The sequence below is a fragment of the Phyllobates terribilis genome, unplaced genomic scaffold (assembly GCF_046119375.1).
Source record: "Phyllobates terribilis strain yellow unplaced genomic scaffold, ASM4611937v1 Scaffold_8__6_contigs__length_399053987, whole genome shotgun sequence".
Classification (NCBI taxonomy): Eukaryota; Metazoa; Chordata; class Amphibia; order Anura; family Dendrobatidae; genus Phyllobates; species Phyllobates terribilis.
In genome coordinates this window covers 162,447,835-162,473,361 of record NW_027362768.1, presented here as the reverse complement: position 1 = coordinate 162,473,361, position 25,527 = coordinate 162,447,835, and positions in this window count along the sequence as shown.

Sequence of the window (25,527 nt, the reverse complement as noted above, 5' to 3'; positions counted from 1 at the left end):
GTCTCTTCTGAGGGGCATTAAAACCGTCTTCTTAAGCTACTGTGTCCTTCACCAGTTTTCCAAGGGGCATTAAAACCGTCTTGTTAAGCTACTGGGACCTCCACATCTCTTCCGAGGGGCATTAAAACCGTCTTGTTAAGCTACTGTGACCTCCACCACTTTTCCAAGGGGCATTAAAACCGTCTTGTTAAGCTACTGGGACCTCCACGTCTCTTCCGATGGGCATTAAAACCATCTTGTTAAGCTACTGGGACCTCCACGTCTCTTCTGAGGGGCATTAAAACCGTCTTGTTAAGCTACTGTGACCTCCACGTCTCCACCGAGGGGCATTAAAACCATCTTGTTAAGCTACTGTGACCTACACCACTTTTCCAAGGGGCATTAAAACTGTCTTGTTAAGCTACTGGGACCTCCACGTCTCTTCCGAGGGGCATTAAAACCATGTCGTTAAGCTACTGGGACCTCCACGTCTCTTCCGAGTGGCATTAAAACTGTCTTGTTAAGCTACTGTGACATCCACGTCACTTCCGAGGGGCATTAAAACCGTCTTGTTAAGCTACTGGGACCTCCACGTCTCTTCCGAGGGGCATTAAAACCGTCTTATTAAGCTACTGCGACCTACATGTCTCTTACAAGGGGAATTAAAACCGTCTTGTTAAGCTACTGGGACCTCCACATCTCATCCGAGGGGCATTAAAATGGTCTTTTTAAGCTACTGGGACCTCCACGCCTCTTCCGAGGGGCATTAAAACCATCTTGGTAAGCTACTGGGACCTCCACCACTTTTCCAAGGGGCATTAAAACCATCTTTTTAAGCTACTGTGACCTCCACCACTTTTCCAAGGGGCATTAAAACCGTTTGTTAAGCTACTGGGACTTCCACATCTCTTCCGAGGGGCATTAAAACGGTCTTTTTAAGCTACTGGGACCTCCACGTCTCTTCCGAGGTGCATTAAAACCGTCTTGGTAAGCTACTGTGACCTCCACCACTTTTCCAAGGAGCATTAAAACCGTCTTGTTAAGCTACTGGAACCTCCACATCTCTTCCGAGGGGCATTAAAACCGTCTTGTTAAGCTACTTGGACCTCCACCACTTTTCCAAGGGGCATTAAAACCGTCTTGTTAAGCTACTGTGACCTCCACCACTTTTCCAAGGGGCAATAAAACCGTCTTGTTAAGCTACTGGGACCTCCACGTCTCTTCCGAGGGGCATTAAAACCATCTTGTTAAGCTACTGGGACCTCCACGTCTCTTTTGAGAGTCATTAAAACCGTCTTGTTAAGCTACTGGGACCTCCACGTCTCTTCCGAGGGGCATTAAAACCGTCTTGTTAAGCTACTGGGACCTCCACCACTTTTCCAAGGGGCATTAAAACCATCTTTTTAAGCTACTGGGACCTCCACCACTTTTCCAAGGGGCATTAAAACCATTTGTTAAGCTACTGGGACTTCCATGTCTCTTCCGAGGGGCATTAAAACCGTATTGTTAAGCTACTGGGACCTCCACCACTCTTCCAAGGGGCATTAAAACTGTCTTGTTAAGCTACTGGGACCTCCATGTCTCTTCCGAGGGGCATTAAAACCGTCTTGTTAAGCTACTGTGACCTCCACCACTTTTCCAAGGTGCATTAAAACCATCTTGTTAAGCTACTGGGACCTCCACGTCTCTTCTGAGAATCATTAAAACCGTCTTGTTAAGCTACTGCGATCTTCATGTCTCTTCCGAGGTGCATTAAAACCGTCTTGTTAAGCTACTGGGACCTCCATGTCTCTTCCGAGGGGCATTAAAGCCGTCTTGTTAAGCTACTGTGACCTCCACCACTTTTCCAAGGGGCATTAAAACCGTCTTGTTAAGCTACTGGGACCTCCACGTCTCTTCCGAGGGGCATTAAAACCATCTTGTTAAGCTACTGGGACCTCCACGTCTCTTCTGAGGGGCATTAAAAGCATCTTGTTAAGCTACTGGGACCTCCACCACTTTTCCAAGGGTCATTAAAACCGTCTTGTTAAGCTACTGGGACCTCCACGTCTCTTCTGATGGGCATTAAAACAGTTTTGTTAAGCTACTGCGACCTCCATGTCTCTTCCGATGGGCATTAAAACGGTCTTGTTAAGCTACTGGGACCTCCACGTCTCTTCCGAGGGGCATTAAAACCGTCTTGTTAAGCTACTGGGACTTCCACGTCTCTTCTGAGGGGCATTAAAACCGTCTTCTTAAGCTACTGTGTCCTTCACCAGTTTTCCAAGGGGCATTAAAACCGTCTTGTTAAGCTACTGGGACCTCCACATCTCTTCCGAGGGGCATTAAAACCGTCTTGTTAAGCTACTGTGACCTCCACCACTTTTCCAAGGGGCATTAAAACCGTCTTGTTAAGCTACTGGGACCTCCACGTCTCTTCCGATGGGCATTAAAACCATCTTGTTAAGCTACTGGGACCTCCACGTCTCTTCTGAGGGGCATTAAAACCGTCTTGTTAAGCTACTGTGACCTCCACGTCTCCACCGAGGGGCATTAAAACCATCTTGTTAAGCTACTGTGACCTACACCACTTTTCCAAGGGGCATTAAAACTGTCTTGTTAAGCTACTGGGACCTCCACGTCTCTTCCGAGGGGCATTAAAACCATGTCGTTAAGCTACTGGGACCTCCACGTCTCTTCCGAGGGGCATTAAAACTGTCTTGTTAAGCTACTGTGACATCCACGTCACTTCCGAGGGGCATTAAAACCGTCTTGTTAAGCTACTGGGACCTCCACGTCTCTTCCGAGGGGCATTAAAACCGTCTTATTAAGCTACTGCGACCTCCATGTCTCTTACAAGGGGAATTAAAACCGTCTTGTTAAGCTACTGGGACCTCCACATCTCATCCGAGGGGCATTAAAATGGTCTTGGTAAGCTACTGGGACCTCCACCACTTTTCCAAGGGGCATTAAAACCATCTTTTTAAGCTACTGTGACCTCCACCACTTTTCCAAGGGGCATTAAAACCGTTTGTTAAGCTACTGGGACTTCCACATCTCTTCCGAGGGGCATTAAAACGGTCTTTTTAAGCTACTGGGACCTCCACGTCTCTTCCGAGGGGCATTAAAACCGTCTTGGTAAGCTACTGTGACCTCCACCACTTTTCCAAGGAGCATTAAAACCGTCTTGTTAAGCTACTGGAACCTCCACATCTCTTCCGAGGGGCATTAAAACCGTCTTGTTAAGCTACTGGGACCTCCACGTCTCTTCCGAGGGGCATTAAAACCATCTTGTTAAGCTACTGCGACCTCCATGTCTCTTACAAAGTGAATTAAAACCGTCTTATTAAGCTACTGGGACCTCCACATCTCTTCCGAGGGGCATTAAAACGGTCTTTTTAAGCTACTGGGACCTCCACGCCTCTTCCGAGGGGCATTAAAACCGTCTTGGTAAGCTACTGGGACCTCCACCACTTTTCCAAGAGGCATTAAAACCATGTTTTTAAGCTACTGGGACCTCCACCACTTTTCCAAGGGGCATTAAAACCGTTTGTTAAGCTACTGGGACTTCCACATCTCTTCCGAGGGGCATTAAAATGGTCTTTTTAAGCTACTGGGACCTCCACGTCTCTTTCGAGGGGCATTAAAACCGTCTTGGTAAGCTACTGTGACCTCCACCACTTTTCCAAGGAGCATTAAAACCGTCTTGTTAAGCTACTGGAACCTCCACATCTCTTCCGAGGGGCATTAAAACCGTCTTGTTAAGCTACTGTGACCTCCACCACTTTTCCAAGGGGCATTAAAACCGTCTTGTTAAGCTACTGTGACCTCCACCACTTTTCCAAGGGGCAATAAAACCGTCTTGTTAAGCTACTGGGACCTCCACGTCTCTTCCGAGGGGCATTAAAACCATCTTGTTAAGCTACTGGGACCTCCACGTCTCTTTTGAGAGGCATTAAAACCGTCTTGTTAAGCTACTGGGACCTCCACGTCTCTTCCGAGGGGCATTAAAACCGTCTTGTTAAGCTACTGGGACCTCCACCACTTTTCCAAGGGGCATTAAAACCATCTTTTTAAGCTACTGGGACCTCCACCACTTTTCCAAGGGGCATTAAAACCATTTGTTAAGCTACTGGGACTTCCATGTCTCTTCCGAGGGGCATTAAAACCGTATTGTTAAGCTACTGGGACCTCCACCACTCTTCCAAGGGGCATTAAAACTGTCTTGTTAAGCTACTGAGACCTCCATGTCTCTTCCGAGGGGCATTAAAACCGTCTTGTTAAGCTACTGTGACCTCCACCACTTTTCCAAGGTGCATTAAAACCATCTTGTTAAGCTACTGGGACCTCCACGTCTCTTCTGAGAATCATTAAAACCGTCTTGTTAAGCTACTGCGATCTTCATGTCTCTTCCGAGGTGCATTAAAACCGTCTTGTTAAGCTACTGGGACCTCCATGTCTCTTCCGAGGGGCATTAAAGCCGTCTTGTTAAGCTACTGTGACCTCCACCACTTTTCCAAGGGGCATTAAAACCGTCTTGTTAAGCTACTGGGACCTCCACGTCTCTTCTGATGGGCATTAAAACAGTCTTGTTAAGCTACTGCGACCTCCATGTCTCTTCCGAGGGGCATTAAAACTGTCTTGTTAAGCTACTGGGACCTCCACGTCTCTTCCGAGGGGCATTAAAACCATCTTGTTAAGCTACTGGGACCTCCACGTCTCTTCTCAGGGGCATTAAAACCATCTTGTTAAGCTACTGGGACCTCCACCACTTTTCCAAGGGTCATTAAAACCGTCTTGTTAAGCTACTGTGACCTCCACGTCTCTACCGAGGGGCATTAAAAGCATCTTGTAAAGCTACTATGACCTACACCAGTTTTCCAAGGGGCATTAAAACTGTCTTGTTAAGCTACTTGGACCTCCACGTCTCTTCCGAGGGGCATTAAAACAGTGTCGTTAAGCTACTGGGACCTCCACCACTTTTCCAAGGGGCATTAAAACCATCTTGTTAAGCTACTGGGACCTCCACGTCTCTTCCGAGGGGCATTAAAACCGTCTTGTTAAGCTACCGGGACCTCCACGTCTCTTCCGAGGGGCATTAAAACCGTCTTTTAAGCTACTGGGACCTCCAACACTTTTCCAAGGGGCATTAAAACCATCTTTTTAAGCTACTTATACCTCCACGTCTCTTCCGAGGGGCATTAAAACCGTCTTGTTAAGCTACTGTGACCTCCACCACATTTCCAAGGGGCATTAAAACCGTCTTGTTAAGCTACTGTGACCTCCACCACTTTTCCAAGGGGCATTAAAACCGTTTTGTTAAGCTACTGGGACCTCCATGTCTCTTCCGAGGGGCATTAAAACCGTCTTGTTAAGCTACTGGGACCACCACCACTTTTCCAAGGGGCATTAAAAGCGTCTTTTTAATCTACTGTGATCTCCACTACTTTTCCAAAGGGCATTAAAACCGTCTTGTTAAGCTACTGGAACCTCCACGTCTCTTCCGAGGGGCATTAAAACTGTATTGTTAAGCTACTGGGACGTCCACGTCTCTTCCGAGGGGCATTAAAACAGTCTTGTTAAGCTACTGTGACCTCCACCACTTTTCCAAGGGGCATTAAAAGCGTCTTGTTAATCTACTGTGATCTCCACTACTTTTCCAAGGGGCAATAAAACCGTCTTGTTAAGCTACTGGGACCTCCACGTCTCTTCCGAGGGGCATTAAAACCATCCTGTTAAGCTACTGGGACCTCCACGTCTCTTCTGAGGGGCATTAAAACCATCTTGTTAAGCTACTGGGACCTCCAACACTTTTCCAAGGGGCATTAAAACCGTCTTGTTAAGCTACTGTGACCTCCACGTCTCTACCGAGGGGCATTAAAAGCATCTTGTAAAGCTACTGTGACCTCCACCAGTTTTCCAAGGGGCATTAAAACTGTCTTGTTAAGCTACTGGGACCTCAAAGTCTCTTCCGAGGGGCATTAAAACTGTGTCGTTAAGCCACTGGGACCTCCACCACTTTTCCAAGGTGCATTAAAACCATCTTGTTAAGCTACTGGGACCTCCATGTCTCTTCCGAGGGGCATTAAAACCGTCTTGTTAAGCTACTGTGACCTCCACCACTTTTCTAAGGGGCATTAAAACTGTCTTGTTAAGCTACTGGGACCTCCACGTCTCTTCCGAGGGCATTAAAAACGTGTTGTTAAGCTACTGGGACCTCCACGTCTCTTCCGAGGGGCATTAAAACTGTCTTGTTAAGCTACTGTGACCTCCACGTCTCTTCCGAGGGGCATTAAAACCGTCTTGTTAAGCTGCTGGGAACTCCACCACTTTTCCAAGGGACATTAAAACCAACTTGTTAAGCCACTGGGACCTCCAACACTTTTCCAAGGGGCATTAAAACCATCTTTTTAAGCAACTTGTACCTCCACGTCTGTTCCGAGGGGCATTAAAACCGTCTTGTTCAGCTACTGTGACCACCACATTTCCAAGGGGCATTAACACCGTCTTGTTAAGCTACTGTGACCTCCACCTCTTTTCCAAGGGGCATTAAAACCGTCTTGTTAAGCTACTGGGGCGTCCACGTCACTTCCGAGAGGCATTAGAACCGTCTTGTTAAGCTACTGGGACCTCCACGTCTCTTCCGAGGGGCATTAAGACCATCTTCTTAAGCTACTGTGACCTCCACCACTTTTCCAAGGGGCATTAAAACCGTCTTGTTAAGCTACTGTGACCTCTACGTCTCTACCGAGGGGCATTAAAACCATCTTGTTAAACTACTGCGACCTCCACCACTTTTCCAAGGGGCATTAAAACCGTCTTGTTAAGCTACTGGGACCTCCACGTCTCTTCCAAGGGGCATTAAAACCGTCTTGTTAAGCTACTGCGACCTCCATGTCTCTTCCGAGGGGAATTAAAACCGTCTTGTTAAGCTACTGGGACCTCCACGTCTCTTCCGAGGGGCATTAAAACCGTCTATTTAAGCGACTGGGACCTCCACGTCTCTTCCGAGGGGCATTAAAACCGTCTTGTTAAGCTACTGTGACCTCCACCACATTTCCAAGGGGCATTAAAACCGTCTTGTTAAGCTACTGTGACCTCCACCTCTTTTCCAAGGGGCATTAAAACCGTCTTGTTAAGCTACTGGGACCTCCACGTCTCTACCGAGGGGCATTAGAACCGTCTTGTTAAGCTACTGGGTCCTCCACGTCTCTTCCGAGGGGCATTGAGACCGTCTTCTTAAGCTACTGTGACCTTCACCACTTTTCCAAGGGGCATTAAAACCGTCTTGTTAAGCTACTGTGACTTCCACGTCTCTTCCGAGGGGCATTAAAACCATCTTGTTAAGCTACTGTGACCTCCACCACTTTTCCAAGGGGCATTAAAACCGTCTTGTTAAGCTACTGGGACCTCCACGTCTCTTCCGAGGGGCATTAAAACCGTCTTGTTAAGCTACTGCGACCTCCATGTCTCTTACGAGGGGAATTAAAACCGTCTTGTTAAGCTACTGGGACCTCCACATCTCTTCCGAGGGGCATTAAAACGGTCTTTTTAAGCTACTGGGACCTCCATGTCTCTTCCGAGGGGCATTAAAACCGTCTTGGTAAGCTACTGTGACCTCCACCACTTTTCCAAAGGGCATTAAAACTGTCTTGTTAAGCTACTGGAACCTCCACATCTCTTTCGAGGGGCATTAAAACCGTCTTGTTAAGCTACTGTGACCTCCACCACTTTTCCAAGGGGCATTAAAACCATGTTGTTAAGCTACTGTGACCTCCACCACTTTTCCCAGGGGCAATAAAACCGTCTTGTTAAGCTACTGGGACCTCCACGTCTCTTCTGATGGGCATTAAAACAGTCTTGTTAAGCTACTGCGACCTCCATCTCTCTTCCGAGGGGCATTAAAACCGTCTTGTTAAGCTACTGGGACCTCCACGTCTCTTCCGAGGGGCATTAAAACCGTCTTGTTAAGCTACTGGGACTTCCACGTCTCTTCTGAGGGGCATTAAAACCGTCTTCTTAAGCTACTGTGTCCTTCACCAGTTTTCCAAGGGGCATTAAAACCGTCTTGTTAAGCTACTGGGACCTCCACATCTCTTCCGAGGGGCATTGAAACCGTCTTGTTAAGCTACTGTGACCTCCACCACTTTTCCAAGGGGCATTAAAACCGTCTTGTTAAGCTACTGGGACCTCCACGTCTCTTCCGATGGGCATTAAAACCATCTTGTTAAGCTACTGGGACCTCCACGTCTCTTCTGAGGGGCATTAAAACCGTCTTGTTAAGCTACTGTGACCTCCACGTCTCCACCGAGGGGCATTAAAACCATCTTGTTAAGCTACTGTGACCTACACCACTTTTCCAAGGGGCATTAAAACTGTCTTGTTAAGCTACTGGGACCTCCACGTCTCTTCCGAGGGGCATTAAAACCATGTCGTTAAGCTACTGGGACCTCCACGTCTCTTCCGAGGGGCATTAAAACTGTCTTGTTAAGCTACTGTGACATCCACGTCACTTCCGAGGGGCATTAAAACCGTCTTGTTAAGCTACTGGGACCTCCACGTCTCTTCCGAGGGGCATTAAAACCGTCTTATTAAGCTACTGCGACCTCCATGTCTCTTACAAGGGGAATTAAAACCGTCTTGTTAAGCTACTGGGACCTCCACATCTCATCCGAGGGGCATTAAAATGGTCTTTTTAAGCTACTGGGACCTCCACGCCTCTTCCGAGGGGCATTAAAACCATCTTGGTAAGCTACTGGGACCTCCACCACTTTTCCAAGGGGCATTAAAACCATCTTTTTAAGCTACTGTGACCTCCACCACTTTTCCAAGGGGCATTAAAACCGTTTGTTAAGCTACTGGGACTTCCACATCTCTTCCGAGGGGCATTAAAACGGTCTTTTTAAGCTACTGGGACCTCCACGTCTCTTCCGAGGGGCATTAAAACCGTCTTGGTAAGCTACTGTGACCTCCACCACTTTTCCAAGGAGCATTAAAACCGTCTTGTTAAGCTACTGGAACCTCCACATCTCTTCCGAGGGGCATTAAAACCGTCTTGTTAAGCTACTGGGACCTCCACGTCTCTTCCGAGGGGCATTAAAACCATCTTGTTAAGCTACTGCGACCTCCATGTCTCTTACAAAGTGAATTAAAACCGTCTTATTAAGCTACTGGGACCTCCACATCTCTTCCGAGGGGCATTAAAACGGTCTTTTTAAGCTACTGGGACCTCCACGCCTCTTCCGAGGGGCATTAAAACCGTCTTGGTAAGCTACTGGGACCTCCACCACTTTTCCAAGAGGCATTAAAACCATGTTTTTAAGCTACTGGGACCTCCACCACTTTTCCAAGGGGCATTAAAACCGTTTGTTAAGCTACTGGGACTTCCACATCTCTTCCGAGGGGCATTAAAATGGTCTTTTTAAGCTACTGGGACCTCCACGTCTCTTCCGAGGGGCATTAAAACCGTCTTGGTAAGCTACTGTGACCTCCACCACTTTTCCAAGGAGCATTAAAACCGTCTTGTTAAGCTACTGGAACCTCCACATCTCTTCCGAGGGGCATTAAAACCGTCTTGTTAAGCTACTGTGACCTCCACCACTTTTCCAAGGGGCATTAAAACCGTCTTGTTAAGCTACTGTGACCTCCACATCTCTTCCGAGGGGCATTGAAACCGTCTTGTTAAGCTACTGTGACCTCCACCACTTTTCCAAGGGGCATTAAAACCGTCTTGTTAAGCTACTGGGACCTCCTCGTCTCTTCCGATGGGCATTAAAACCATCTTGTTAAGCTACTGGGACCTCCACGTCTCTTCTGAGGGGCATTAAAACCGTCTTGTTAAGCTACTGTGACCTCCACGTCTCCACCGAGGGGCATTAAAACCATCTTGTTAAGCTACTGTGACCTACACCACTTTTCCAAGGGGCATTAAAACTGTCTTGTTAAGCTACTGGGACCTCCACGTCTCTTCCGAGGGGCATTAAAACCATGTCGTTAAGCTACTGGGACCTCCACGTCTCTTCCGAGGGGCATTAAAACTGTCTTGTTAAGCTACTGTGACATCCACGTCACTTCCGAGGGGCATTAAAACCGTCTTGTTAAGCTACTGGGACCTCCACGTCTCTTCCGAGGGGCATTAAAACCGTCTTATTAAGCTACTGCGACCTCCATGTCTCTTACAAGGGGAATTAAAACCGTCTTGTTAAGCTACTGGGACCTCCACATCTCATCCGAGGGGCATTAAAATGGTCTTTTTAAGCTACTGGGACCTCCACGCCTCTTCCGAGGGGCATTAAAACCATCTTGGTAAGCTACTGGGACCTCCACCACTTTTCCAAGGGGCATTAAAACCATCTTTTTAAGCTACTGTGACCTCCACCACTTTTCCAAGGGGCATTAAAACCGTTTGTTAAGCTACTGGGACTTCCACATCTCTTCCGAGGGGCATTAAAACGGTCTTTTTAAGCTACTGGGACCTCCACGTCTCTTCCGAGGGGCATTAAAACCGTCTTGGTAAGCTACTGTGACCTCCACCACTTTTCCAAGGAGCATTAAAACCGTCTTGTTAAGCTACTGGAACCTCCACATCTCTTCCGAGGGGCATTAAAACCGTCTTGTTAAGCTACTGGGACCTCCACGTCTCTTCCGAGGGGCATTAAAACCATCTTGTTAAGCTACTGCGACCTCCATGTCTCTTACAAAGTGAATTAAAACCGTCTTATTAAGCTACTGGGACCTCCACATCTCTTCCGAGGGGCATTAAAACGGTCTTTTTAAGCTACTGGGACCTCCACGCCTCTTCCGAGGGGCATTAAAACCGTCTTGGTAAGCTACTGGGACCTCCACCACTTTTCCAAGAGGCATTAAAACCATGTTTTTAAGCTACTGGGACCTCCACCACTTTTCCAAGGGGCATTAAAACCGTTTGTTAAGCTACTGGGACTTCCACATCTCTTCCGAGGGGCATTAAAATGGTCTTTTTAAGCTACTGGGACCTCCACGTCTCTTCCGAGGGGCATTAAAACTGTCTTGGTAAGCTACTGTGACCTCCACCACTTTTCCAAGGAGCATTAAAACCGTCTTGTTAAGCTACTGGAACCTCCACATCTCTTCCGAGGGGCATTAAAACCGTCTTGTTAAGCTACTGTGACCTCCACCACTTTTCCAAGGGGCATTAAAACCGTCTTGTTAAGCTACTGTGACCTCCAACACTTTTCCAAGGGGCAATAAAACCGTCTTGTTAAGCTACTGGGACCTCCACGTCTCTTCCGAGGGGCATTAAAACCATCTTGTTAAGCTACTGGGACCTCCACGTCTCTTTTGAGAGGCATTAAAACCGTCTTGTTAAGCTACTGGGACCTCCACGTCTCTTCCGAGGGGCATTAAAACCGTCTTGTTAAGGTACTGGGACCTCCACCACTTTTCCAAGGGGCATTAAAACCATCTTTTTAAGCTACTGGGACCTCCACCACTTTTCCAAGGGGCATTAAAACCATTTGTTAAGCTACTGGGACTTCCATGTCTCTTCCGAGGGGCATTAAAACCGTATTGTTAAGCTACTGGGACCTCCACCACTCTTCCAAGGGGCATTAAAACTGTCTTGTTAAGCTACTGGGACCTCCATGTCTCTTCCGAGGGGCATTAAAACCGTCTTGTTAAGCTACTGTGACTTCAACCACTTTTCCAAGGTGCATTAAAACCATCTTGTTAAGCTACTGGGACCTCCACGTCTCTTCTGAGAATCATTAAAACCGTCTTGTTAAGCTACTGCGATCTTCATGTCTCTTCCGAGGTGCATTAAAACCGTCTTGTTAAGCTACTGGGACCTCCATGTCTCTTCCGAGGGGCATTAAAGCCGTCTTGTTAAGCTACTGTGACCTCCACCACTTTTCCAAGGGGCATTAAAACCGTCTTGTTAAGCTACTGGGACCTCCACGTCTCTTCTGATGGGCATTAAAACAGTCTTGTTAAGCTACTGCGACCTCCATGTCTCTTCCGAGGGGCATTAAAACTGTCTTGTTAAGCTACTGGGACCTCCACGTCTCTTCCGAGGGGCATTAAAACCATCTTGTTAAGCTACTGGGACCTCCACGTCTCTTCTCAGGGGCATTAAAACCATCTTGTTAAGCTACTGGGACCTCCACCACTTTTCCAAGGGTCATTAAAACCGTCTTGTTAAGCTACTGTGACCTCCACGTCTCTACCGAGGGGCATTAAAAGCATCTTGTAAAGCTACTGTGACCTACACCAGTTTTCCAAGGGGCATTAAAACTGTCTTGTTAAGCTACTTGGACCTCCACGTCTCTTCCGAGGGGCATTAAAACAGTGTCGTTAAGCTACTGGGACCTCCACCACTTTTCCAAGGGGCATTAAAACCGTCTTGTTAAGCTACTGGGACCTCCACGTCTCTTCCGAGGGGCATTAAAACCGTCTTGTTAAGCTACCGGGACCTCCACGTCTCTTCCGAGGGGCATTAAAACCGTCTTTTAAGCTACTGGGACCTCCAACACTTTTCCAAGGGGCATTAAAACCATATTTTTAAGCTACTTATACCTCCACGTCTCTTCCGAGGGGCATTAAAACCGTCTTGTTAAGCTACTGTGACCTCCACCACATTTCCAAGGGGCATTAAAACCGTCTTGTTAAGCTACTGTGACCTCCACCACTTTTCCAAGGGGCATTAAAACCGTTTTGTTAAGCTACTGGGACCTCCATGTCTCTTCCGAGGGGCATTAAAACCGTCTTGTTAAGCTACTGGGACCACCACCACTTTTCCAAGGGGCATTAAAAGCGTCTTGTTAATCTACTGTGATCTCCACTACTTTTCCAAAGGGCATTAAATCCGTCTTGTTAAGCTACTGGAACCTCCACGTCTCTTCCGAGGGGCATTAAAACTGTATTGTTAAGCTACTGGGACGTCCACGTCTCTTCCGAGGGGCATTAAAACCGTCTTGTTAAGCTACTGTGACCTCCACCACTTTTCCAAGGGGCATTAAAAGCGTCTTGTTAATCTACTGTGATCTCCACTACTTTTCCAAGGGGCAATAAAACCGTCTTGTTAAGCTACTGGGACCTCCACGTCTCTTCCGAGGGGCATTAAAACCATCCTGTTAAGCTACTGGGACCTCCACGTCTCTTCTGAGGGGCATTAAAACCATCTTGTTAAGCTACTGGGACCTCCAACACTTTTCCAAGGGGCATTAAAACCGTCTTGTTAAGCTACTGTGACCTCCACGTCTCTACCGAGGGGCATTAAAAGCATCTTGTAAAGCTACTGTGACCTCCACCAGTTTTCCAAGGGGCATTAAAACTGTCTTGTTAAGCTACTGGGACCTCAAAGTCTCTTCCGAGGGGCATTAAAACTGTGTCGTTAAGCCACTGGGACCTCCACCACTTTTCCAAGGTGCATTAAAACCATCTTGTTAAGCTACTGGGACCTCCATGTCTCTTCCGAGGGGCATTAAAACCGTCTTGTTAAGCTACTGTGACCTCCACCACTTTTCTAAGGGGCATTAAAACTGTCTTGTTAAGCTACTGGGACCTCCACGTCTCTTCCGAGGGCATTAAAAACGTGTTGTTAAGCTACTGGGACCTCCACGTCTCTTCCGAGGGGCATTAAAACTGTCTTGTTAAGCTACTGTGACCTCCACGTCTCTTCCGAGGGGCATTAAAACCGTCTTGTTAAGCTGCTGGGAACTCCACCACTTTTCCAAGGGACATTAAAACCAACTTGTTAAGCCACTGGGACCTCCAACACTTTTCCAAGGGGCATTAAAACCATCTTTTTAAGCAACTTGTACCTCCACGTCTGTTCCGAGGGGCATTAAAACCGTCTTGTTCAGCTACTGTGACCACCACATTTCCAAGGGGCATTAACACCGTCTTGTTAAGCTACTGTGACCTCCACCTCTTTTCCAAGGGGCATTAAAACCGTCTTGTTAAGCTACTGGGGCGTCCACGTCACTTCCGAGAGGCATTAGAACCGTCTTGTTAAGCTACTGGGACCTCCACGTCTCTTCCGAGGGGCATTAAGACCATCTTCTTAAGCTACTGTGACCTCCACCACTTTTCCAAGGGGCATTAAAACCGTCTTGTTAAGCTACTGTGACCTCTACGTCTCTACCGAGGGGCATTAAAACCATCTTGTTAAACTACTGCGACCTCCACCACTTTTCCAAGGGGCATTAAAACCGTCTTGTTAAGCTACTGGGACCTCCACGTCTCTTCCAAGGGGCATTAAAACCGTCTTGTTAAGCTACTGCGACCTCCATGTCTCTTCCGAGGGGAATTAAAACCGTCTTGTTAAGCTACTGGGACCTCCACGTCTCTTCCGAGGGGCATTAAAACCGTCTATTTAAGCGACTGGGACCTCCACGTCTCTTCCGAGGGGCATTAAAACCGTCTTGTTAAGCTACTGTGACCTCCACCACATTTCCAAGGGGCATTAAAACCGTCTTGTTAAGCTACTGTGACCTCCACCTCTTTTCCAAGGGGCATTAAAACCGTCTTGTTAAGCTACTGGGACCTCCACGTCTCTACCGAGGGGCATTAGAACCGTCTTGTTAAGCTACTGGGTCCTCCACGTCTCTTCCGAGGGGCATTGAGACCGTCTTCTTAACCTACTGTGACCTTCACCACTTTTCCAAGGGGCATTAAAACCGTCTTGTTAAGCTACTGTGACTTCCACGTCTCTTCCGAGGGGCATTAAAACCATCTTGTTAAGCTACTGTGACCTCCACCACTTTTCCAAGGGGCATTAAAACCGTCTTGTTAAGCTACTGGGACCTCCACGTCTCTTCCGAGGGGCATTAAAACCGTCTTGTTAAGCTACTGCGACCTCCATGTCTCTTACGAGGGGAATTAAAACCGTCTTGTTAAGCTACTGGGACCTCCACATCTCTTCCGAGGGGCATTAAAACGGTCTTTTTAAGCTACTGGGACCTCCATGTCTCTTCCGAGGGGCATTAAAACCGTCTTGGTAAGCTACTGTGACCTCCACCACTTTTCCAAAGGGCATTAAAACTGTCTTGTTAAGCTACTGGAACCTCCACATCTCTTTCGAGGGGCATTAAAACCGTCTTGTTAAGCTACTGTGACCTCCACCACTTTTCCAAGGGGCATTAAAACCGTGTTGTTAAGCTACTGTGACCTCCACCACTTTTCCCAGGGGCAATAAAACCGTCTTGTTAAGCTACTGGGACCTCCACGTCTCTTCTGATGGGCATTAAAACAGTCTTGTTAAGCTACTGCGACCTCCATCTCTCTTCCGAGGGGCATTAAAACCGTCTTGTTAAGCTACTGGGACCTCCACGTCTCTTCCGAGGGGCATTAAAACCGTCTTGTTAAGCTACTGGGACTTCCACGTCTCTTCTGAGGGGCATTAAAACCGTCTTCTTAAGCTACTGTGTCCTTCACCAGTTTTCCAAGGGGCATTAAAACCGTCTTGTTAAGCTACTGGGACCTCCACATCTCTTCCGAGGGGCATTGAAACCGTCTTGTTAAGCTACTGTGACCTCCACCACTTTTCCAAGGGGCATTAAAACCGTCTTGTTAAGCTACTGGGACCTCCACGTCTCTTCCGATGGGCATTAAAACCATCTTGTTAAGCTACTGGGACCTCCACGTCTCTTCTGAGGGGCATTAAAACCGTCTTGTTAAGCTACTGTGACCTCCACGTCTCCACCGAGGGGCATTAAAACCATCTTGTTAAGCTACTGTGACCTACACCACTTTTCCAAGGGGCATTAAAACTGTCTTGTTAAGCTACTGGGACCTCCACGTCTCTTCCGAGGGGCATTAAAACCATGTCGTTAAGCTACTGGGACCTCCACGTCTCTTCCGAGGGGCATTAAAACTGTCTTGTTAAGCTACTGTGACATCCACGTCACTTCCGAGGGGCATTAAAACCGTCTTGTTAAGCTACTGGGACCTCCACGTCTCTTCCGAGGGGCATTAAAACCGTCTTATTAAGCTACTGCGACCTCCATGTCTCTTACAAGGGGAATTAAAACCGTCTTGTTAAGCTACTGGGACCTCCACATCTCATCCGAGGGGCATTAAAATGGTCTTTTTAAGCTACTGGGACCTCCACGCCTCTTCCGAGGGGCATTAAAACCATCTTGGTAAGCTACTGGGACCTCCACCACTTTTCCAAGGGGCATTAAAACCATCTTTTTAAGCTACTGTGACCTCCACCACTTTTCCAAGGGGCATTAAAACCGTTTGTTAAGCTACTGGGACTTCCACATCTCTTCCGAGGGGCATTAAAACGGTCTTTTTAAGCTACTGGGACCTCCACGTCTTTTCCGAGGGGCATTAAAACCGTCTTGGTAAGCTACTGTGACCTCCACCACTTTTCCAAGGAGCATTAAAACCGTCTTGTTAAGCTACTGGAACCTCCACATCTCTTCCGAGGGGCATTAAAACCGTCTTGTTAAGCTACTGGGACCTCCACGTCTCTTCCGAGGGGCATTAAAACCATCTTGTTAAGCTACTGCGACCTCCATGTCTCTTACAAAGTGAATTAAAACCGTCTTATTAAGCTACTGGGACCTCCACATCTCTTCCGAGGGGCATTAAAACGGTCTTTTTAAGCTACTGGGACCTCCACGCCTCTTCCGAGGGGCATTAAAACCGTCTTGGTAAGCTACTGGGACCTCCACCACTTTTCCAAGAGGCATTAAAACCATGTTTTTAAGCTACTGGGACCTCCACCACTTTTCCAAGGGGCATTAAAACCGTTTGTTAAGCTACTGGGACTTCCACATCTCTTCCGAGGGGCATTAAAATGGTCTTTTTAAGCTACTGGGACCTCCACGTCTCTTCCGAGGGGCATTAAAACCGTCTTGGTAAGCTACTGTGACCTCCACCACTTTTCCAAGGAGCATTAAAACCGTCTTCTTAAGCTACTGGAACCTCCACATCTCTTCCGAGGGGCATTAAAACCGTCTTGTTAAGCTACTGTGACCTCCACCACTTTTCCAAGGGGCATTAAAACCGTCTTGTTAAGCTACTGTGACCTCCACCACTTTTCCAAGGGGCAATAAAACCGTCTTGTTAAGCTACTGGGACCTCCACGTCTCTTCCGAGGGGCATTAAAACCATCTTGTTAAGCTACTGGGACCTCCACGTCTCTTTTGAGAGGCATTAAAACCGTCTTGTTAAGCTACTGGGACCTCCACGTCTCTTCCGAGGGGCATTAAAACCGTCTTGTTAAGCTACTGGGACCTCCACCACTTTTCCAAGGGGCATTAAAACCATCTTTTTAAGCTACTGGGACCTCCACCACTTTTCCAAGGGGCATTAAAACCATTTGTTAAGCTACTGGGACTTCCATGTCTCTTCCGAGGGGCATTAAAACCGTATTGTTAAGCTACTGGGACCTCCACCACTCTTCCAAGGGGCATTAAAACTGTCTTGTTAAGCTACTGGGACCTCCATGTCTCTTCCGAGGGGCATTAAAACCGTCTTGTTAAGCTACTGTGACCTCAACCACTTTTCCAAGGTGCATTAAAACCATCTTGTTAAGCTACTGGGACCTCCACGTCTCTTCTGAGAATCATTAAAACCGTCTTGTTAAGCTACTGCGATCTTCATGTCTCTTCCGAGGTGCATTAAAACCGTCTTGTTAAGCTACTGGGACCTCCATGTCTCTTCCGAGGGGCATTAAAGCCGTCTTGTTAAGCTACTGTGACCTCCACCACTTTTCCAAGGGGCATTAAAACCGTCTTGTTAAGCTACTGGGACCTCCACGTCTCTTCTGATGGGCATTAAAACAGTCTTGTTAAGCTACTGCGACCTCCATGTCTCTTCCGAGGGGCATTAAAACTGTCTTGTTAAGCTACTGGGACCTCCACGTCTCTTCCGAGGGGCATTAAAACCATCTTGTTAAGCTACTGGGACCTCCACGTCTCTTCTCAGGGGCATTAAAACCATCTTGTTAAGCTACTGGGACCTCCACCACTTTTCCAAGGGTCATTAAAACCGTCTTGTTAAGCTACTGTGACCTCCACGTCTCTACCGAGGGGCATTAAAAGCATCTTGTAAAGCTACTGTGACCTACACCAGTTTTCCAAGGGGCATTAAAACTGTCTTGTTAAGCTACTTGGACCTCCACGTCTCTTCCGAGGGGCATTAAAACAGTGTCGTTAAGCTACTGGGACCTCCAGCACTTTTCCAAGGGGCATTAAAACCATCTTGTTAAGCTACTGGGACCTCCACGTCTCTTCCGAGGGGCATTAAAACCGTCTTGTTAAGCTACCGGGACCTCCACGTCTCTTCCGAGGGGCATTAAAACCGTCTTTTCAGCTACTGGGACCTCCAACACTTTTCCAAGGGGCATTAAAACCATCTTTTTAAGCTACTTATACCTCCACGTCTCTTCCGAGGGGCATTAAAACCGTCTTGTTAAGCTACTGTGACCTCCACCACATTTCCAAGGGGCATTAAAACCGTCTTGTTAAGCTACTGTGACCTCCACCACTTTTCCAAGGGGCATTAAAACCGTTTTGTTAAGCTGCTGGGACCTCCATGTCTCTTCCGAGGGGCATTAAAACCGTCTTGTTAAGCTACTGGGACCACCACCACTTTTCCAAGGGGCATTAAAAGCGTCTTGTTAATCTACTGTGATCTCCACTACTTTTCCAAAGGGCATTAAAACCGTCTTGTTAAGCTACTGGAACCTCCACGTCTCTTCCGAGGGGCATTAAAACTGTATTGTTAAGCTACTGGGACGTCCACGTCTCTTCCGAGGGGCATTAAAACCGTCTTGTTAAGCTACTGTGACCTCCACCACTTTTCCAAGGGGCATTAAAAGCGTCTTGTTAATCTACTGTGATCTCCACTACTTTTCCAAGGGGCAATAAAACCGTCTTGTTAAGCTACTGGGACCTCCACGTCTCTTCCGAGGGGCATTAAAACCATCCTGTTAAGCTACTGGGACCTCCACGTCTCTTCTGAGGGGCATTAAAACCATCTTGTTAAGCTACTGGGACCTCCAACACTTTTCCAAGGGGCATTAAAACCGTCTTGTTAAGCTACTGTGACCTCCACGTCTCTACCGAGGGGCATTAAAAGCATCTTGTAAAGCTACTGTGACCTCCACCAGTTTTCCAAGGGGCATTAAAACTGTCTTGTTAAGCTACTGGGACCTCAAAGTCTCTTCCGAGGGGCATTAAAACTGTGTCGTTAAGCCACTGGGACCTCCACCACTTTTCCAAGGTGCATTAAAACCATCTTGTTAAGCTACTGGGACCTCCATGTCTCTTCCGAGGGGCATTAAAACCGTCTTGTTAAGCTACTGTGACCTCCACCACTTTTCTAAGGGGCATTAAAACTGTCTTGTTAAGCTACTGGGACCTCCACGTCTCTTCCGAGGGCATTAAAAACGTGTTGTTAAGCTACTGGGACCTCCACGTCTCTTCCGAGGGGCATTAAAACTGTCTTGTTAAGCTACTGTGACCTCCACGTCTCTTCCGAGGGGCATTAAAACCGTCTTGTTAAGCTGCTGGGAACTCCACCACTTTTCCAAGGGACATTAAAACCAACTTGTTAAGCCACTGGGACCTCCAACACTTTTCCAAGGGGCATTAAAACCATCTTTTTAAGCAACTTGTACCTCCACGTCTGTTCCGAGGGGCATTAAAACCGTCTTGTTCAGCTACTGTGACCACCACATTTCCAAGGGGCATTAACACCGTCTTGTTAAGCTACTGTGACCTCCACCTCTTTTCCAAGGGGCATTAAAACCGTCTTGTTAAGCTACTGGGGCGTCCACGTCACTTCCGAGAGGCATTAGAACCGTCTTGTTAAGCTACTGGGACCTCCACGTCTCTTCCGAGGGGCATTAAGACCATCTTCTTAAGCTACTGTGACCTCCACCACTTTTCCAAGGGGCATTAAAACCGTCTTGTTAAGCTACTGTGACCTCTACGTCTCTACCGAGGGGCATTAAAACCATCTTGTTAAACTACTGCGACCTCCACCACTTTTCCAAGGGGCATTAAAACCGTCTTGTTAAGCTACTGGGACCTCCACGTCTCTTCCAAGGGGCATTAAAACCGTCTTGTTAAGATACTGCGACCTCCATGTCTCTTCCGAGGGGAATTAAAACCGTCTTGTTAAGCTACTGGGACCTCCACGTCTTTTCCGAGGGGCATTAAAACCGTCTATTTAAGCGACTGGGACCTCCACGTCTCTTCCGAGGGGCATTAAAACCGTCTTGTTAAGCTACTGTGACCTCCACCACATTTCCAAGGGGCATTAAAACCGTCTTGTTAAGCTACTGTGACCTCCACCTCTTTTCCAAGGGGCATTAAAACCGTCTTGTTAAGCTACTGGGACCTCCACGTCTCTACCGAGGGGCATTAGAACCGTCTTGTTAAGCTACTGGGTCCTCCACGTCTCTTCCGAGGGGCATTGAGACCGTCTTCTTAAGCTACTGTGACCTTCACCACTTTTCCAAGGGGCATTAAAACCGTCTTGTTAAGCTACTGTGACTTCCACGTCTCTTCCGAGGGGCATTAAAACCATCTTGTTAAGCTACTGTGACCTCCACCACTTTTCCAAGGGGCATTAAAACCGTCTTGTTAAGCTACTGGGACCTCCACGTCTCTTCCGAGGGGCATTAAAACCGTCTTGTTAAGCTACTGCGACCTCCATGTCTCTTACGAGGGGAATTAAAACCGTCTTGTTAAGCTACTGGGACCTCCACATCTCTTCCGAGGGGCATTAAAACGGTCTTTTTAAGCTACTGGGACCTCCATGTCTCTTCCGAGGGGCATTAAAACCGTCTTGGTAAGCTACTGTGACCTCCACCACTTTTCCAAAGGGCATTAAAACTGTCTTGTTAAGCTACTGGAACCTCCACATCTCTTTCGAGGGGCATTAAAACCGTCTTGTTAAGCTACTGTGACCTCCACCACTTTTCCAAGGGGCATTAAAACCGTGTTGTTAAGCTACTGTGACCTCCACCACTTTTCCCAGGGGCAATAAAACCGTCTTGTTAAGCTACTGGGACCTCCACGTCTCTTCTGATGGGCATTAAAACAGTCTTGTTAAGCTACTGCGACCTCCATCTCTCTTCCGAGGGGCATTAAAACCGTCTTGTTAAGCTACTGGGACCTCCACGTCTCTTCCGAGGGGCATTAAAACCGTCTTGTTAAGCTACTGGGACTTCCACGTCTCTTCTGAGGGGCATTAAAACCGTCTTCTTAAGTTACTGTGTCCTTCACCAGTTTTCCAAGGGGCATTAAAACCGTCTTGTTAAGCTACTGGGACCTCCACATCTCTTCCGAGGGGCATTGAAACCGTCTTGTTAAGCTACTGTGACCTCCACCACTTTTCCAAGGGGCATTAAAACAGTCTTGTTAAGCTACTGGGACCTCCACGTCTCTTCCGATGGGCATTAAAACCATCTTGTTAAGCTACTGGGACCTCCACGTCTCTTCTGAGGGGCATTAAAACCGTCTTGTTAAGCTACTGTGACCTCCACGTCTCCACCGAGGGGCATTAAAACCATCTTGTTAAGCTACTGTGACCTACACCACTTTTCCAAGGGGCATTAAAACTGTCTTGTTAAGCTACTGCGACCTCCATGTCTCTTACAAAGTGAATTAAAACCGTCTTGTTAAGCTACTGGGACCTCCACATCTCTTCCGAGGGGCATTAAAACGGTCTTTTTAAGCTACTGGGACCTCCACGCCTCTTCCGAGGGGCATTAAAACATTCTTGGTAAGCTACTGGGACCTCCACCACTTTTCCAAGGGGCATTAAAACCATCTTTTTAAGCTACTGGGACCTCCACCACTTTTCCAAGGGGCATTAAAACCGTTTGTTAAGCTACTGGGACCTCCACGTCTCTTCCGAGGGGCATTAAAACCGTCTTGGTAAGCTACTGTGACCTCCACCACTTTTCCAAGGAGCATTAAAACCGTCTTGTTAAGCTACTGGAACCTCCACATCTCTTCCGAGGGGCATTAAAACCGTCTTGTTAAGCTACTGTGACCTCCACCACTTTTCCAAGGGGCATTAAAACCGTCTTGTTAAGCTACTGTGACCTCCACCACTTTTCCAAGGGGCAATAAAACCGTCTTGTTAAGCTACTGGGACCTCCACGTCTCTTCCGAGGGGCATTAAAACCATCTTGTTAAGCTACTGGGACCTCCACGTCTCTTTTGAGAGGCATTAAAACCGTCTTGTTAAGCTACTGGGACCTCCACGTCTCTTCCGAGGGGCATTAAAACCGTCTTGTTAAGCTACTGGGACCTCCACCACTTTTCCAAGGGGCATTAAAATCATCTTTTTAAGCTACTGGCACCTCCACCACTTTTCCAAGGGGCATTAAAACCATTTGTTAAGCTACTGGGACTTCCATGTCTCTTCCGAGGGGCATTAAAACCGCCTTGTTAAGCTACTGGGACCTCCACCACTCTTCCAAGGGGCATTAAAACTGTCTTGTTAAGCTACTGGGACCTCCATGTCTCTTCCGAGGGGCATTAAAACCGTCTTGTTAAGCTACTGTGACCTCCACCACTTTTCCAAGGTGCATTAAAACCATCTTGTTAAGCTACTGGGACCTCCACGTCTCTTCTGAGAATCATTAAAACCGTCTTGTTAAGCTACTGCGATCTTCATGTCTCTTCCGAGGTGCATTAAAACCGTCTTGTTAAGCTACTGGGACCTCCATGTCTCTTCCGAGGGGCATTAAAGCCGTCTTGTTAAGCTACTGTGACCTCCACCACTTTTCCAAGGGGCAATAAAACCGTCTTGTTAAGCTACTGGGACCTCCACGTCTCTTCTGATGGGCATTAAAACAGTCTTGTTAAGCTACTGCGACCTCCATGTCTCTTCCGAGGGGCATTAAAACTGTCTTGTTAAGCTACTGGGACCTCCACGTCTCTTCCGAATGGCATTAAAACCGTCTTGTTAAGCTACTGGGACTTCCACGTCTCTTCTGAGGGGCATTAAAACCGTCTTGTTAAGCTACTGTGACCTCCACCACTTTTCCAAGGGGCAATAAAACCGTCTTGTTAAGCTACTGGGACCTCCACGTCTCTTCCGATGGGCATTAAAACCATCTTGTTAAGCTACTGGGACCTCCACGTCTCTTCTGAGGGGCATTAAAACCATCTTGTTAAGCTACTGTGACCTCCACCACTTTTCCAAGGTGCATTAGAACCGTCTTGTTAAGCTACTGTGACCTCCACGTCTCTACAGAGGGGCATTAAAACCATCTTGTTAAGCTACTGTGACCTCCACCACTTTTCCAAGGGGCATTAAAACTGTCTTGTTAAGCTACTGGGACCTCCACGTCTCTTCCGAGGGGCATTAAAACCATGTCGTTAAGCTACTGGGACCTCCACGTCTCTTCCGAGGGGCATTAAAACTGTCTTGATAAGCTACTGTGACATCCACGTCACTTCCGAGGGGCATTAAAACCGTCTTGTTAAGCTACAGGGACCTCCACCACTTTTCCAAGTGCATTATAACCATCTTGTTAAGCTACTGGAACCTCCACGTCTTCCGAGGGTCATTAAAACCGTCTTGTTAAGATACTGGGACCTCCACGTCTCTTCCGAGGGGCATTAAAACCGTCTTTTTTAGCTACTGGGACCTCCACCACATTTCCAAGGGGCATTAAAACCGTCTTGTTAAGCTACTGTGACCTCCAACACTTTTCCAAGGGTCATTAAAACTGTCTTGTTAAGCTACTGGGACCTCCACGTCTCTTCCGAGGGGCATTAAAACAGTCTTGTTAAGCTTCTGTGATCTCCACCACTTTTCCAAGGGGCAATAAAACAGTCTTGTTAAGCTACTGGGACCTCCACGTCTCTTCTGAGGGGCATTAAAACCATCTTGTTTAGCTACTGTGACCTCCACCACTTTTCCAAGCGGCATTAAAACCGTCTTGTTAAGCTACTGTGACCTCCACGTCTCTACCGAGGGGCATTAAAACCATTTTGTTAAGCTACTGTGACCTCCACCACTTTCCAAGGGGCATTAAAACTGTCTTGTTAAGCTACTGGGACCTCCACGTCTCTTCCGAGGGGCATTAAAACCATGTCGTTAAGCTCCTGTGACCTCCACGTCTCTTCCGAATGGCATTAATACTGTCTTGTTAAGCTACTGTGACCTCCACGTCTCTTCCGAGGGGCATTAAAACCGTCTTGTTAAGCTACTGGGACCTCCACGTCTCTTCCGAGGGGCATTAAAACCGTCTTGTTAAGCTAGTGAGACCTCCACGTTTCTTCCGAGGGGCATTAAAACCGTCTTTTTTACCTACTGGGACCTCCAACACTTTTCCAAGGGGCATTAAAACCATCTTTTTAAGGTACTTGTACCTTCACGTCTCTTCCGAGGGGCAATAAAACCGTCTTGTTAAGCTACTGTGACCTCCACCAATTTTCCAAGGGGCATTAAAACCGTCTTGTTAAGCTACTGTGACCTCCACCACTTTTCCAAGGGGCATTAAAACCGTCTTGTTAAGCTTCTGGGACCTCCACGTCTCTTCCGAGGGGCATTAAAACCGTCTTGTTAAGTTACTGGGACCTCCAACACTTTTCCAAGGGGTATTAAAACAGTCTTGTTATGCTACTGGGACCTCCACGTCTCTTCCGAGGGGCATTTAAACCGTCTTGTTAAGCTACTGGGACTTCCACATCTCTTCCGAGGGGCATTAAAACCATCTTCTTAAGCTACTGTGACCTCCACCACTTTTCCAAGGGGCATTAAAACCGTCTTGTTTAACCATTCTGAACTCCACACCTCTTCCAAGGGGCATTGAAATGTTGTTCTTAATTAACTCTAACCTCCATGACTCTTCCAACGGGCATTAAAACCGTCTTGTTAAGCTACTGTGACCTCCACCACTTTTCCAAAGGGCATTAATACCATCTTGTTAAGCTACTGGGACCTCCATGTCTCTTCCGAGGGGCATTAAAACCGTCTTGTTAAGCTACTGTGACCTCCACCACTTTTCCAAGGGGCATTAAAACCGTCTTGTTAAGCTACTGGGACCTCCACCACTCTTCCAAGGGGCATTAAAACTGTCTTGTTAAGCTACTGGGACCTCCATGTCTCTTCCGAGGGGCATAAAAACCGTCTTGTTAAGCTACTGTAACCTCCACCACTTTTCCGAGGTCCATTAAAACCGTCTTGGTAAGCTACTGGGACCTCCACGTCTCTTCCGAGGGGCATTAAAGCCGTCTTGTTAAGCTACTGTGACCTCCACCACTTTTCCAAGGGGCATTAAAACCGTCTTGTTAAGCTACTGGGACCTCCACGTCTCTTCCGAGGGGCATTAAAACAGTCTTGTTAAGCTACTGCGACCTCCATGTCTCTTCCGAGGGGCATTAAAACTGTCTTGTTAAGCTACTGGGACCTCCACGTCTCTTCCGAGGGGCATTAAAACCGTCTTGTTAAGCTACTGGGACTTCCACGTCTCTTCTGAGGGGCATTAAAACCGTCTTGTTAAGCTACTGTGACCTCCACCACTTTTCCAAGGGGCAATAAAACCGTCTTGTTAAGCTACTGGGACCTCCACGTCTCTTCTGATGGGCATTAAAACCATCT